At 36.6% G+C, this 17,166-nt stretch overlaps 1 pseudogene; it reads right to left on the minus strand.

Moving 5' to 3' along the window:
- The window catches only part of LOC100967537 (cysteine and histidine-rich domain-containing protein 1-like), a 244,316-nt pseudogene extending 228,874 nt beyond the window's left edge, over positions 1-15,442 (minus strand).
- Positions 15,443-17,166: the final 1,724 nt, after the last annotated feature.

A 17,166-nucleotide genomic window follows, 5' to 3' on the forward strand; every position in this document is an offset into this window, starting at 1 on the left:
ATACAAAAATTAGCTAGGCGTGGTGGCAGGTGCCTGTAACCCCAGCTACTCGGAAGGCTGAGGAAGGAGAGTCACTTGAACCCGGGAGCAGAGGTTGCAGTGAGCCGAGATCACACCACTGCACTCCAGCCTGGGCAACAAGAGGGAAACTCCATCTCAAAAAAACGAAAAAAACAAACAACAAAAAAAAACTTCGAAGAATATGAATGACCCTAATGGAAATTAGACTGAGCCAAAGAGAACATGGGTAACTCCAGCCTTTGTTCCTTTTTGTTAGTTCTTGAGAGTTTGTGAATTTTTTTAGGCTTGCTCTAAAGCCAAAATCATAAACTCCATTACCAGGGAGGTAACATAAATCAGTGAAAAATATTGGTATAAGGAATACTTTTTTTTTTTTTTTGGTGAGACACGGTCTCACTTTGTCACCCAGGCTGGAGTGCAGAGGTGCCATCTCGGTTCACTGCAGCCTTGACCTCCTGGGCTAAAGCAATCCTCTCATCTCAGCCCCCGGAGTAACTGAGACTACAGGTGTGCACCACCACACCTGGCTAATTTTTTGTATTTTTTTTTGAGGCAGGGTTTCGCCATGTTGCCCAGGCTTGTCTTGAACTCATGGGCTCAAGCAATCCACCTGCCTCAGCCTCCCAAAGTGCTGGAATTACAGACGTAAGCCACTTCACCCAAAGGCACACATTTTGATTGCATTTTAAAGATTGCTGAATATTCTGTATATGTAAAGACAAATATGCTTTCTTCCATTTTTTTTGAAGGACATACACCTTTGGGTCTATATTTCATTTTCCTTCTCTTGAAACATAATATAGAGAAAGACTTCTCTACAATGAGAAACTGACAGTGTACGCACAATATGAATGATAACTAGCATTTGACCTAGAATTGGAAAGTCAATTGCAAGTGATATGTCTACAGCAAACGAAAAAGGACTCACACTATCTAAAGGGGCACCTACTAAGTAGAGCTAGGCCATTATTATAATAGCATGCAAAAGTTTAGACCCGGTGCTGCCAGATTATGATTAGGATCCAGATTTTTATATAAAATTTCCTGGGTTTGAACTGTTGGCTCAAAAAAAAAAACTTACAAACAATATACGAAGTAAATATACCAGGTCTGTAATTCATTATAGATTTGGATAATGGACCATCAGATGGATAATTTTGCTCTAGGAAAAAACCCAGAAAGTTTCCATAATATTAAGTCATTGAAAGCACTACAAGAGCATAAGATGTGTGGACATGGGGCAGAGAGAAAATAAAACTGGTAAACCAGATTTGGGGGAGAAGAAAAACAGAGATTATATATGATATGCCCTGATGTCATATAAAGGTGTATTAGGTGTTTTAATTATATTGTGCAAGGATTCTTTGTATAGACTTCAGACTCATTTTAAATACTTTTCAAGTAATAGTAGCTATCAATACACATCAGTAAAAATAGGGCCATCTAGAGTAGTTGGCACCAATAAATACTAATGAGGGTCATTAAGTGTTTTGCAGGTCAAAATGCGAAGTCTTAACTTTTGATCTGCAAAACCTCCAAGGCTATGAATTAATTAGGAGCAAAAACATTGTGGGAGCAGAAGGAAGGGTGAACTATAGTTAGACTAATATAATTTTAAACCTTATAGCAGGATGGCTAAGAAGATAGGCTTTGAGGCCAGGCACAAAGGCTCATGCCTGTAATCCCAACAATTTGGGAGGCCAAAGTGGGAGGGTTGCTTGAGGCCAAGAGTCTGAGACCAGTGTGAACAACACAGCTAGATCCCTGTCTCTACAAAAAAATTAAAATATACGTATAGCCAGGCATGTGGAGGGTGCCTGTAGTCCCAGTTACTGGGGAAGCTTAGGTGGGAGGATCGCTTGCGCCCAGGAACTCAGGGCTGCAATGAGCCGATATCTCAACACTATGCTCCTAGGCAACAGAACGAGGCCCTATTTCTAAAAAGAAGTAAAAGAAGAAAATAGGTTTTGTAATTAGGCAGATCTGATTTAAAAGCCAATACCAGCCATTTATAGTTCTGTGAAATTGAATATGTTGTTTTATTTCTTTAAGCATCAATTTTTTCATCTGCAAAATCTCACTGATGATAGTCCCTATTTCATGAGTTGCTGTAATGTTTAAATAAATGCATAGATTAAACAGCACCATACATGTAAAGCACTGAGCAAAGTCGCTGGTACAAAATAAGATCTTCAACACCTTATATATAGAAAGACTTCTAAGAAGACATGTGTACCTTTTGTATATATATTTTTATATACAATATACAGGAAAGCTACCATGTGCAAGGAAATGCCACCAGTTTTATTTTACTCACACCTAAAAATAATATAGTGTTATAATAATGTATGAGCTCAGCTCAAATTATTTTTTCTTGGTGAAATATTTGTAGTATATTCATTCTGTAGAACTTAGTTTTAACAGCAGGGTATTGATTTAATATAAGTATTCCCTAGTTACACCAGCATTTTTTTCACTTTAGAAGAAAAATATGTGCCCCAAAGAATGGCATAGGTTTATTGTGTTTTAACCACAATCTCATTTTTGCGTTGATTTAATAAACCGATTGTGTTTTATTCAAGTGTAGGATGAGAACCTGAATGGGAGCATTTGACAAATGTTGAGTCAAATGCCCCTTCAGGCCTGGAAATCAATCACTCATGTTTCTCTCACTGAGCAAACACAGACAAGGCAGAACATGCGTATAATCACAGGTCTCCCCTTCAGAGTCTCCCGAGCGTAGAAGAGTACATTAGTCGTTGTCACTTTTTTGACATCTCAGAAATTGCTTCCAGTAGAAGACACTATTCCCTCTAAAACTCTTTTCTATGTTTTTTGCAGCATCATATAGGCAGGGACTATCTCTGTGCTGTTCACAACTATATCCCATCATTGATGAGTGCTCACCAAGCACTTGTGTGAATTAACCAAAGTCCAATCTTTCCATGTTAATTCTCCTGGTAGACCAGAGAAAAGTCAAAATGTCCAAAATAGCACTTAGAGTTAGCATCATCAATTTGAACAATTAATTACTTGTCAGTTTTGAGTAAAATATGCAAAAGCATTTCTTACGGTTCTTTTTCCCTCACAAAAATGAGCACATATTACATATTCAATAAATACTGACTAAACCAAACTTAATTTCTAATCCTTTCCATTTTCTTTTGGTAATAATTAGCAAAGTCAATTTTATTCAAATATAATATAAAGGGTACATAGCTTGTTCTTGAAAATAAAGTGGCAACGTAATGAATTCATGAGACTGGAAATCTTCAGGTCATGACAGCAGAGCTAATTCTAATAAAAGAGGCAGAGTACAAGTTTTGAGTTGAGAAAGAATAAAACATTCTTCTAGATTAATACTCATTTTCCTTAAGTGTGAAGCAGATTGAAAAGAAAAGATAATGAGCCCATTTAGTTTAATGTCCAAAGTGATTGCATTACGTAAGGGTACCAGAATATTCTATGACTGCAAAACTCATTCTGTTACCTATTTTATAGCTTTCAATGGCAACCTATTTTGAGCCATTTGAACAAGGGAATTAAGGTTCTATAGAGGAGAAAATGACAGCAATTCCAGTTATATAAATGTAACTAACTCAATAAAATACAATCTTTCCCCTAGAATTCATCAGCAGATCAGCACCTAGATGAAATAAATCCACACAAAGACAGTTCCCATTAGTAACCTTGCCATTATAAAATAGATGGCAGTATTCTTCATAATGTCAAAGGCTTGGCTATTAAAAAAAAAAAAAAGCCAATGTCGCTTCAAAACAATAAGTTACAACTAAACAAAACCTGAACCCTGAAATTTAAGAAAAATGTTATTAGGTACATTCCACCAATTCTTGTATGTATGTCTGAAATATACCATATGTGGTTCAACTCACACTAAGTAGGAATTTGGTTTCTGGTGTATACTTTCTACTTTATTTCTCTATGAGCAATGTATTATTTTGAATTAAATATACATATGTACATTTATATTTAATTTAGCCTTCATTATTTTGTTTTGACTTTGTAGTAGGACAAGCATGCTCAAGAAAATGCAGTAGGAAATTTATTTACTACATAAGCCATGTGAATCTCAATTGTGACAATATTTTCTTATTTCTCAGAATGCAAGCTAATAGTGGAAAGTAAAGAAAGGAATACATCTATATGATTAGGCAACATGATAACAGAGACTAAACATATGTGGAAAAATTCTGGAACCCATCTCTTCGAATGCACCTCTCTACATTTTTTCCACCTATGACAGAGAATTCATAAGACAATATTTTATGTATACAAAATTTTATAAATACAGTCTAAATCTTAATAAAGAACTAGCTTTTGCTTTTGTTGATTCTCTCTGGTTCCTAGTTCATTCATTTATCTTATCTTTTTTCTTTCCTCTTGTCAATTTTCTGTAGTTTTTTGTGTTAATGTTTAACCCAATTATTTTCAAATTAAGCTGTAAATGAACCTCTACATAACTTTTTTTGGCAACTTTGATAAATAAAACTTTCATCATCATTCAACTCTAAATAGGTTGCTATTTCCATTGTCATTTATTCTTTAACTCTCACGTAGCAGTACTTTTTTAGTTTACAATACAGTCTTTCTAAATGGCTTTCTATTCTTGATTTCGAATTTAATGTACTGTGTTCAGAGAGCACACTCTGACCTTCATAGGGACTTCTTTTGAGACCTAACACCTGGACAATGTTTATAACTTTTTCATGTATCCTTAAAAAAGAATGCATATTTTCTATTTTGAGGTCCAGGACAAGCCATTAGTTTTGTTCAAGATCATTACACTATTACTTGGTCTACTAACTTCTGATAAAGGTTTATTAAAAATATCCTATTATGATTATGAATTTGTCAAATTTTCTTATAATTATGTGGAATAAGATAATTATAAGATAAATTTGACAAATTCATAATCACAATGGTTTGGTTTTATAGATAAATATATACTTATATTTATATTTAATAAATATATATTATATAAATACATATATTTATATTTATATCAATATATAAATACTTACATTTAAATTTATATAAATATATAAATTTTTTTTTTGAGGCTGAGTCTTGCTCTGTTGTCCAGGCTGGAGTGCAGTGGCATGAGCTCGGCTCACTACAACCTCTGCCTCCTGGGTTCAAGCGATTCTCCTGCCTCAGCCTCCCGAGTAGCTGGAATTAAAGGCACCTGCCACCACGCCGAGCAAATTTTTGTATTTTTAGTAAAGATGAGGTTTCACCATGTTGGCCAGGCTGGTCTCAAACTCCTGACCTCAAGTGATTCACCTACCTCGGCCTCCCAAAATGCTGAGATTACAGGCATGAGCCACTGTGCCCAATGGGTTTTATTTATGTTGGGACAATATTGGGTACATAGAAATTTATAATTTTTATATCAAAAATTATTATTATTATGTAGTGGCCTTTATGTCTACTAATGTCTTTTGCCATATTTTCTACTTTGTCTTGTTTTACTTTGCCAGTTCTCATTTGGTTATAATTTTCTTGATATATATTTTAGTTATTCTTTTATTTGTTATCTTTCTTTGGGGTTTAATTTCATATTTGGCTCTTGGATATATCATATAGCTGAATTTTGTAATATTTGCCCAACCAAGTTATCTTTTAATAGTGATAATCTATACACATTTATTGGATATTCATGTGTAACAAAATGGTCATCTTTCCACCATTTTTGTTTTTGTTTTCATTTTCCTCCTTGGCTGAATGCTGTAGGATTGATAGTTTTAGATAATAATAATTAACATTGATTGAGCATTGAGTAGGGCTAGATATTTTATCGGCTTTACACATATGATTTTATTTAACCTTCACAACAACTCTGTAAAGGAAGAAACTATTAATGTCTCCACTGTATATTTAAGGAATCTGAGGCACTAAGAGCCTAAGTAACTTGATCCAGTTTTATGACCAGTAAGAGGTAGAGATAGAATCGAAATCGGCAGCAAAATTCTAGAAATTATGCTCTTAACCAACATATTGTACTCTTCTTAAAGCACCTTCTACAATGATTTTAAATGACTTTTTGTTTTCAAAAAAATTTATACTTACATCCATAAGTGTTTCCAAAACTTTAGAATCTGACATCAACAATGGAAAATAAGCAAAAACTTTCTGAAAACCTGCTATATTATTATTTTTTTATTTATTGCCTAAAACTGAAAAGAAATTACTTGAGGAAAAAATCAACACAAATAATGTTCTAAGACTTCCTAGCCTAGCCATTGAGAAGGTCTAGCATCTTCTGCTTTCCTGCTCTTTGGCCCCTAAGCTGGCATGTAAGAAAGCCAACTTACTAATCCTGTTAGAGAGAGAGGCCATATGCAGTGGCCATGAAGGATGGGATGCAGCATGGAGCAAAGGTCAGATGAATAAGCAGCACCAGGTGCCAGAGATGTGAGTGAAGAAGCCATCCTGAGTATTCCAGCCCCTAGTCACTGTAGGTATCCCAGCTAAGGCCCCAGACATCATGTAGCTGAGATAAATCACCCCCAGTCCATCCTCTTGAAACTCTTTAAAAAGTCATGAAACTCTTTACAAAGTCAAACTCTTTACAAACTCTTACTAAGCCACTAAGTTTTGAGGTGGTTTGATATGTAGCAATAGATAACCAAAATAGGAGGAATACTTGGAATTGGATGAGAGATTAAAATTTTGATTTAGATCTGATTAAGACCTTTTGATTTAGATCTGATTAAGACCTTTAATATCTGAAGATGAATATTTCCTTTTAGATCAAAGTAACTAGAAAAGTTATGAACCCAACCTAAAATGTCATCAAGGGGAGGAGAAAGGATTGTCAATTTCATGTCCTAAAGGCAGGGATAAGAAAGGAATAACATTTCTTTCAGATTGTACACTACTGAGTACCATTCATCAATAATTCAATTACAGAAATATAAGTATCTGTATAATAACCATATCATGCTGTTTTATATCTGTAGATAATCACAGATTACAGATAGAAAGTAGCTTACAAGAATTATAAGGATTTATAAATGTTTTTCTCTTAATCTTTTAAAAATGTAGTTTCGGCTTTCTGCAATGTATAATAATACATATATCATCAATTCTAAACATATTACTAGGCACAAAGATGTTTATAAAATTTTTATGGGTTTCTCAACATTTATTTCATCAAAGAATTTTTTATTTCTTGAGTGTTCATTTACTTGGTCAAAACATTAAGTGTTTTAAGAAGTTTTAAAAAATCTTGTGGAAGAAATCTGAGACTCAGTAGAAGAAATGCAAGCAATATATTAGAGAAAAAATACAAATTTTAACATGAAATAAAATTTTACCAGATGAATATAGAGCATTGAAGAAAACAAGAATGATTAGATAGAAGTGGGTAAAACAAGGCAGACTAATCCAATAAAAATATTAGACACAGAATGGCTATTATTAAGAAGTCAAAAAAATAACACATGCTGGTGAGGCTGTGGAGAAAAGGGAATGCTTATACACTGCAGGTGGGAATGTAAATTAGTTCAGACCCTGTGGGAAGCAGTTTGGAGATTTCTCAAAGAACCAAAAATAGAAGTACCATTCAACCCAGCAATCCCATTACTGAGTATATATCCAAAAGAAAATAAATCATTCTGCCAAAAAGACACCTGCACTGTCATGTTTATTGCAGCATTATTCACAATAGCAAAGACGTAGAATCAACCTAGGTACCTGTCAATGGCGGATTTGATTGAGACAATGTACATAACTCTCATGGAATACTATGCAGCTGTAAAGACGAAAATCATGTCCATTTTAACAATATAGATGCAGTTGGAGGCCATTTTCTTAAGCAAATTAACACAGGAACAGAAAACCAAATACTGCATGTTCTCACTCATAAGTGAGAGATAAACGTTAGGTATACATGGACATAAAGATGGGAACAATAGGCACTGGGAACACCAAAAGGGGAAATAAGGAGGGAGAATGGATTGAAAAGCTATTATTGGGCATATATTCACTATTTGGGTGACAGTTTCATTTGAAGCCCAAACCTCAGCATCACACAATATATCCATGTAACAAACCTACACTTACACCCCACAAATCTAAAATAAATATAAATAAATATGTATGCCCAAATTAGGAATAGATCATATTCGAAATTCTGAGAAAAAAATATTAGACACAAAAATAATACACTGCATAAGCATCCTGTATTAATCCATGTTTTTAACTGAATCCCCCCAATTATGCAAAAAATTATTTTATTAAAAGACTGAATTTTGGAAGGCCTGGAAAACCAGAATAAGGTTAATCTTCCAGGAAGAATGTCCAAAACAACACAACAAAATTGGTAAATTTTATCAATGACTAAATCCCCACTACTGCTGCTAATCCAAGTACCAAAGAAAGTCACTCTTGGAACTAATGAAAAATTACTGCTGTTTCTGCTTTGGTCACCAAAGATAGCCAAACACTAGCACTGCCAGAAAAATAACAGAAATATCATGTAAAACCTCCTCCTCCTCTCTCACTTCCACATCAAATTCTCACTCTCATACATATAAGTAGCGAAGCCTGTATCACATGCCTCTGTGGTAGCTGCAAGGGTGTCTGGGAATCTGCATCCTGCCTCCTCCATTAGAGGGTCAGACATAGCATAGAATTGTCTCCAATATGTGCAAAGATAATGCCCCTCCCCACCCCCAGAATAAGACAGATGAGCACTACACCTACCAAAAAGCCATGATATGGAAAATGTGTGTGATGAACAGTGGACAGTGCAATAAATTTAGATGCTACTTGAGAACAGGGACTTTATCTTCCTAGTTTGCCTAGAATAGAATCTGGCAAATGCATAGCAGAAATTAAATGAATGACTCAGTTATGGAATGCTGGCCACATTTTAAATATCCATCATTCCAATGTATATTAATATGCTTTGCAAATTGAGAAGAGTCTCCTATATACTTTTTCTTTTTGATGACTGTAACGGGGTGGGGATGACGAAAGTAGTAAAAGCTTCCAGACACTACTGATTAAGTGCATGAAATGAAAATGAACATAGAATAACTAATATAGCCTAATTAAATTATTAAATTTCAAGGACGAAGAAATAATCAGTAACCCAAGGGAAGAAAACAAACCACTACAAAGAAAAAAACAATATCAAGTTGACCTCAGACATCTTCATGGTATTCGAGTCTAGAAGGCAACAGAGCAAGTGTCCGAAGGAAAGAAATTCAATGTCTACAAGGTCTAGAGAAAATGTAACCCAAGTTCATATGCTGCTAAGTTGTTCTTAAAATATAAAAGTAACAGATATCTTCACATGTGCAAGACCTCAGGAACACAATATCTGTGAATTTTTCTGGACAGAAAAAAAAACTACCTGACATTGAAACCTAACCAGTAGACCAATCAAAATAAAAATATTCTTAGAAAAACTGTGGAGAAACAACTAATGACAAGGCTCATGGTTCCAGAACAGAATCGAAACGTCACTTGCTTAAAAACATGAAAGCAGTAGCTCACCTAAAAAAGACTGGCCGGAGAAAAAAGGCAGAGGTGGTAAATGTAATAGTACAAATATTCTCATTTTCTTAATAGCTAAATAATAGATAATGTTTTTAAATGACACACATCACAGAAATATGACTCCAAAATCTTTTTTCATAGTCTTTTATTGTTAGCCCTAGAAGGATTTTGTATCTTGTAGATACGATTTTGTATCTCTTTTGGTGGAGAACCACTCGTTTAAATTTAGCAATTACTTTGGTTTTACCTGTTTCTTTTTCTGTCTTTAAAATTATGTGAGCTTAAATGTAAAACTTTCAATTTAAGAAGCAGTGGATGTAATCTTATTATAAAAATTCTTTCTATCTCCTATATCTAAGTGTGCATAAAAAATTTGGGGAATAATTTGTTGTTTCTGAGGGAAGGAAAGTGTCCTCTAAAAACATCATATTCCACCAAAATGTTTTCCAACTCAAAAAAAAACAATGAACATTCTCAACCATGAAAGAATCCAAGAAATTTAACAGACCCAAGATTTTGCTGGGGGAAAAAATATGCTTTCATTTATGCCACTAAAATTAAACCAATAAAGAAATTACTGGAAAATATGTATGATTCAAATCATTTTTATTCAAAAAAGTGAGAGCCAAAATCATCTTCACTCACACAACATACTGTCTACATTTACATGACTTCATTTCCCCTAAAAACATCATATTCCACCAAAATGTTTTCCTCATTAAGAAAAAGCAACGAATGGCCAGGCGCGGTGGCTCAAGACTGTAATCCCAGCACTTTGGGAGGCTGAGGCAGGCGGATCATGAGGTGAAGGGATTGAGACCATCCTGGCCAAAACGGTGAAACCCCGTCTCTACTAAAAATACACAAATTAGCTGGGCATGGTGGTGCGTGCCTCTAATCCCATGTACTCGGGAGGATGAGGCAGGAGAATTGCTTGAACTGGGACCCAGGAGAGAGAGATTGCAGTGAGCAGAGATCACGCCACTGCACTCCAGCCTGAGGTACAGAGCGAAAGAAAGAAAGAAAGAGAGAGAAAGGAGAAAGAGAAAGAAAGAAAGGAAAGAGAGAGAAAGAAAGAAAGAGAAAAAGAAAGGAAAGAGAGAGAGAAAGAAAAGAAAGAGAAAGAGAGAGAAAGAGAGAAAAAGCAAAAGAAAAAAGAAAGAGAAAAGAAAAGAGAGAAGGAAGGAAGGAGAGAGAAAGCACAACGAACATTCTCAAGCATGAAAGAATCTAAGAAATAGTACAAACCCAAGACTTTGCTGGGGGGAAAATATGCTTTAATTTATGCCAGTAAAATCAAACCGATAAAGAAATTAATGGAAAATATGAATGATTCAAATCATTTTTATTCAAAAAAGTGAGAGCTAAAATCATGTTCACTCACACAACTTACTGTCTACATTTATTTACATGACTTCATTTCTCCACTGTTGTCATTGATATAATTCTACTCTTCCAGGAAACTCTAGCTCAGAAAGTTAAAAGTTGAAAATAACTTTTTTGTTAATTCCAGGAATTTCATGAAAGACACAGCAACTCTTCAATAAAAAGCATAAACAAGAGTTTACATCTCCAGAGTCTCTAAACCCCTCACCTCAAAATCTACCAGTGTTAAACTGTTATACCATGTCCTTACCGAATTCTAAGCAAGTCCCCATGTTGAAAGCCCAGGCTTAATCTAGACTTTAAATCGCTCATAACTATAACCTGACTTTGGCCCACTTCCTCTGAGATGCTAAGACACCATCAATACAGGGCTCTTCTTACCATGGTAAGAATAAATTCAGCTTTGTCTTATCGTTGCTTTGGTAACATTTCTAGTGGAGCTAGCATTCAACAAAAGTCAAAACTGGAAAGAAGAAAAACAACATAAATCAAGACAAGAAAATACATGAAAACCCAAGCATACCTCAAAAGGTCAGAATAGGGGAGGAGGAGTATGGCGTATAACAACAGCAAGAGACAAATAAGACTATGAAGACCAGCTGGGCGCAGTGACTCAAGCCTGTAATCCCAGCACTTTGGGAGGCCGAGGCAGGTGGATCACAAGGTCAGGAGATCGAGACCATCCTGGCTAACACGGTGAAACCCCATCTGTACTAAAAATACAAAAAATTAGCCAGTGTAGTCCCAGCTACTCGGGAGGCTGAGGCAGGAGAATCACTTGAACCCAGGAGGCAGAGGTTGCAATGAGCTGAGATCACCCACTGCACTCCAGCCTGGGTGACAGAGCAAGACTCCATCCCCCGCCCCCCGCAAAAAAGACTATGAAGACCAAGATTCTGGTCTGGTCAAGGTCTGAGACGGACCTGGCTCCCTTAAGAATATGGTCCTGCCAGATCTGGTGGCTCACACCTGTAATCCCAGCATTTTGAGAGGCCAAGGCAGGAGGATTACGTAAGCCCAGGAGTTCAACACCAGCCTGGGCAATATAGAGAGACCCCCATTTCTATGAAAAGTAAACAAATTTGCCAGACATAGTGGTGCACACCTGTAGTCCCAGCTACCCGGAAGGCTGAGGTGGGAGGATCACGTGAGGTGAGAGATCAAGATTGCAGTGAGCTGTGATCACGCCACTGCACTCCAACCTGGGCAACAAAGCAAGACCCTGTCCCAAAAATTAAAAAAAATATATATAGTCCTAAGAGGTAGCTATTGCATTCCTACTAGAGGAACTAAGGAACAAAGACCAATATTATACCTTTGCCTTCTATTTTGAGGAGTTATTCATCAAAAGTGTAGATCAAGGACTGCCTACTACAGAAGTATATTTTTTCCTGGGCCCTATCCTTAATCAGAATCTCTGGGAAGAGGTATGGAAACTAGCATATTTAATAAGTCATGCCCTTTAATAAAGTCTTACACCAATATTGGAGAATCACTGAGCAAAATGTCCAATCATCATATTAAATTACCCTTTTCAACATTGGGCATCTTGACTCTAATTAAAACAGCTGAGTGCTTCTGGATGGAATAGATAGCAGTAAGGTAATTCAGTAAATCAAATGCTAAAACTTTTTCTCCCTGAATCCAACCCGTCTTCTCAAGTTCATGTACTGCATTCCCCCATCCACCCTCCCCTTAATGTATAAGTTGACTGATTAGATAGAAATATTACTAGTAATGCACAGCAACCTGACTTCTTCTTTGGAGCACTTATCACAACTGTAATGCCTTTCATTGTTCAATTATTTGCTTAAAGTCTATTTTCCCTGCCGGATAGTAATCTCCATAAGCAGAGGGAACAAGTCTGTCTTATACACAGTCATAGCTTCAAATCCTACCACAGCGCTAAGATGATAGATCTTCAATAAATAGTTGTTCAATTAATTAACAAAATAGTGGAAAATATCAGTCAAATACAATGATTTCAGTTCTAGTGAAATCGATGGTGAGATATTCTCTCTCTAATAGTAATCAGTCAACAAGTTGTATTGTTTCCTAGGATCACTCCGTGAAAATAAAATAAAGCGATCAGCATGAAAGAGAAAGTCTGGGTAGGATTAGCACAATGGAAAGAGTAAATGGTTTGGAACCTTATAGGAACATTTTTAAATCCAAGATAATACATTTGTGTAACCTCAGGCAAGCTGATCCTTCTGAGATCCCAGTTGTCAGTAAATTGGATGTTATATTAGCTACTTCTCTGACTTGTGGGCTAGAAGGATTGACAGACTATGACCTATGGGCCAAATCTGGCCTAGAACCTGTTCCTGTACAATCTGGGAGCTAAGAATGGTTTTTACACTTTTTTTTCAAAAGAAGCTATTTTATTTGACATGTAATAGATAGTCATAAAGCAGGTCCATATATTTAGTTTTCTGATATCCTAATGTATTTCCACAAACCTTTTAAGTCTACAATTTTATATAGTTTTCCATCAGGGAAGCAAGATACATATAATTTTTTTATATTTAACTAGTTAAAGGTTTTAAGAGGGTTCAGTCTCTAAATCAGGAACAATTTAGTCATAACACCATACAAACACATTTAAATATTCAGGAAAGAGATTTTTAAGATTATTGCTTAGTCTTATAAAATGGTGAATTTTAACCAAATTGATGCCTCTGTATTCTTATTTATGTTTCCTCTACTCTTATATCATACTGCTTGGCAAGTAATGTAAGTTTTGACGTAATTTAAAAATTAAAGTAGGTGTAAACACATTCCAATTTGTTAAACAATTCATATATTCCCCTTTACTTACCTCACTATCTCAGGATTAATTCTCCTTAAAATGTAATCATCCCACATAGAAAAAAACTGCAGAGCTTCATCTCTTCCTTAAATATTTTCAAGTACTGTAAGAACATAAATCCATAAAAAAACTGATTAAAATTTGACATTTCATCTTGCTTTACTAATTATGTAATAATAGAAAGATGTAAAAAACATGTTCCTTAATATGTATCTACTTAACAGAGAAATACAAAGAAACACTGCAATTATGGTTATGGGCTATTTTCCAGCCTCTTCAAGTACAGGACACACCTGTGGTTCCTACCAGTAAGGAGAAATGAATAATCAATGTTACATAACACAAAAGAAAGATGAAAGGCAGAAAAAGACAAACTGACTTTGGCTTTTAAGAACCTAATGTTAACCCTGAAATGCCAGATTCAGTAACACAACAACAAAACAAAAGATTACAGCAGCAAGCCACCACTTCACACAGTATTAAGAATTCTGAAATACGTAATAGCCTTCCTCCCACCTCCCACTCAGTCTGTTGGGTCGTCTTTTTGCTTTTCCTGCTTTTTCACTGCAGGCAGTTCAAGGCTTGCCCACTGCATCGGCTCAGCTTTTCTCATAGTGATCTCAATCTTTGTTGCAGTCGTAGTTACGTAACTTCACTTTACATCAATCACACCCCATATTTTCACATTTTGATCAAATTCCTTCTCTCCTTCAAATACAATGTGCACATTTAACAATGTGCTATTTGCTTCTTCTCAACTAAGTTCTGTGAATCTTTAGCATATGTTGAAATGGTAACTTCCCTGCCAGTCTGATGCCAGTTATGTCTACATGGAACAACTTTTTCCCCAGCATCCTTTTTAGTCCACATGTGTTTCCCTGTTGTACAGCCCTCTTGGGCTAAGAATGTATTAAAATCAGAAGTTTTTCTTCTACAACAGCTTAGGTATTTCATTCCCTCATGGAAAATAGGTACTCCAGAATGATATACACAGACTTCTTCTAGACTTTCTAGACCCCAATATGTCTTTGAACACCCTCTATTCTTACATGAGGTCCCAGTCTTAATTTCCTCATTGTCTTCTTCTTTCTTCTTCATTCCCTGATGACAGTTTATCAAGAGCTTGTTTTAGAGAGGCAGATATTTTTAATTCCAAATTTGTCATTGGTTCATCTGGGCTTGGCATTTTTATTGCTTCTACTGGCTTAGGGGCTTGAATTATGTGTTCCTGAAATTTGGGTTTCAATTCAGATAGTTCCTTCTTCTCAGTAGTCTTGACTTCAGGTTTGACTGGCTCAGGTGGCTTCTCACTATTATGTCTACCTTTGGTACAGCCTACAATGCTTAAGAAATCAGAAAAATCCGTTGTTTTTCTCTTACATCAAGACCAACCCTTTAATGCATCATAAAAGACTGGAACACCTGGGTAGTATGTGCAAGCATCATCGGAATCGGTCTCAGGATCGAAGCGCTGACCGCAGCCCCAGTTGTAGCACAGCAAGGCCATTTTCTTTTCCCACCGTCACAGGCAGGGCCCAAACACCGGGAACGGCAAGAGGATGCATTAGCCACTCCCATGTCACTAGTGCCAGTCTGATGACTGAGGAGGCTGCCAGCTTCCAGACTACACTTTTTTTTTTTAAATAGAGATGAAGTTTCACCATGTTGGCCAGGCTGGTCTTGAACTCCTGACCTCAGGTGTTCTGCCTGCCTCAGCCTCCCAAAGTGCTGGGATTACAGGCGTGAGCCACCATGCCCGGCCAGTTTTTACACTTTTAAAGCATTCAGAAGAAGGAAAAGAAGGAGGACATAAAGGAGGAGGAGGAAAATGAGGTAAAGTTTATGAGGCCTGCAGAGCCTAAAATTCTATTATCTAGTCCTTTACGGAAACAGTTTATCGATCTAATGATGATAAAAGGCTGGAGAGCGGATATAGGTAGTTGGCGTAGGATAGTGAAGGTGCTAACTCAAAGCAAATTGGTTTTGATGGTCTTTATTAACAAGTATAAAGAAAAAATATTCACTAGGTCAATAATTGCATACCAAGTGCCAGACAAAGTGTTTTCTCCAATAACAAAATCTCCTCCAGAAAAATAGCTGTAATTGGAGTTACCAACAGGTTAAGTTTACAGTGATCCAATTTTAATCTCCAAGCTCTGGCTGTCTTCTGAACAGGCTGAAGATACAAATTAAGAGGGGACATGGTATGAATCATCGTCCCTGCATCTGCCAAGTCCTCAAAGGCTCTGATTTCTCTAATCAAGTCAATGCTGTCATAAAACAATTCAGTGAATATAAGTTAGGTGAGCAACTCATCCCCGTTTACCTGGGACTTACTCAGTTTTAGCATCTGAAGAACCCCCTCAGTTGTAGACAAACGAGGGTCGTTGCTCACCCTAATATACAGAGTATAAAGGAGTGACTTAGCTGCTTCCAGAGGAGCTGGAGAACTTCAGGGAAAAAATTATAAGCTCAGGATTTTAAATTCCCCACCTAAAGAGAAAGGACCTGAAGCTGTCTATGACTGCTCAAAATGAAAGTTTTGCCTTATACTGGCATTGGATTACAGGTGTCTGCAGATGATAAGTAACTGCTTTGCCATTGCATGCTATAAGCAAGTGTCCTCCTTACCAATGCAAACACAGTTATTACTGCCTATAAATTTAATCTCATCCAAGAACCAATTCCAGATAATCCAGAACCAATTCACAATAACCATCCTTAAGATTTTGTTCTCATGGAACCATTACAAACCTCAACTCCTAGAACCATCAGGGTTCAATTAGAGAATCAGAACCTTCATGAGTGATATAAAGTGGGGAATTTATTACGGAATTAGACGTTACACAATTCTAAGAGTTGGTGGTGCCGCAGGATACATTCAAAAGCAGAAAACAAAATTGTACCGCTTTAAGGGTAAACTCATTCATTCCAGGTTAAACACAATAATTTAGTTGGACACATTCTGCCTTTCTCCCAGAGATGGCATAGAAGTTCCTGAAGAAGGGTCATGGCAAGGAGCAGTGGTGGGAAATGTGGGGTTGGGGGTAAAGGGGAGATAGCTGATCGTCCCTTCATATCCTGGGCCCTACACTCTGCTGCCATCTAGTGAGATTATGATCGCACTCAGTGCTCACAAGACGGTCCACACAAGCATTCACTGAGTTCCTTCCCTTCCCACACATCTCTGGTCTTACGGTCCACACCTTTTTCCTCTATGTGTCTCTCATCAAGAATATGAGACTTTCGCAGGTCCACCAGGACTCTCTGTCTCTCTCTCTCCTAAAAGCTGTGCCCTTCTCAAGGACATGGGAAAAACTGGCAGCTCTTCCCTGCCACCCCTCAGGGCAATCAAAATTCCAACAGACCATTTTCCCTTTGACGCTGTATTTTATGGTCCTTCTTTCTTAGCGGCA

This window comes from Pan paniscus, chromosome 1, assembly GCF_029289425.2.
Source record: "Pan paniscus chromosome 1, NHGRI_mPanPan1-v2.0_pri, whole genome shotgun sequence".
NCBI lineage: Eukaryota > Metazoa > Chordata > Mammalia > Primates > Hominidae > Pan > Pan paniscus.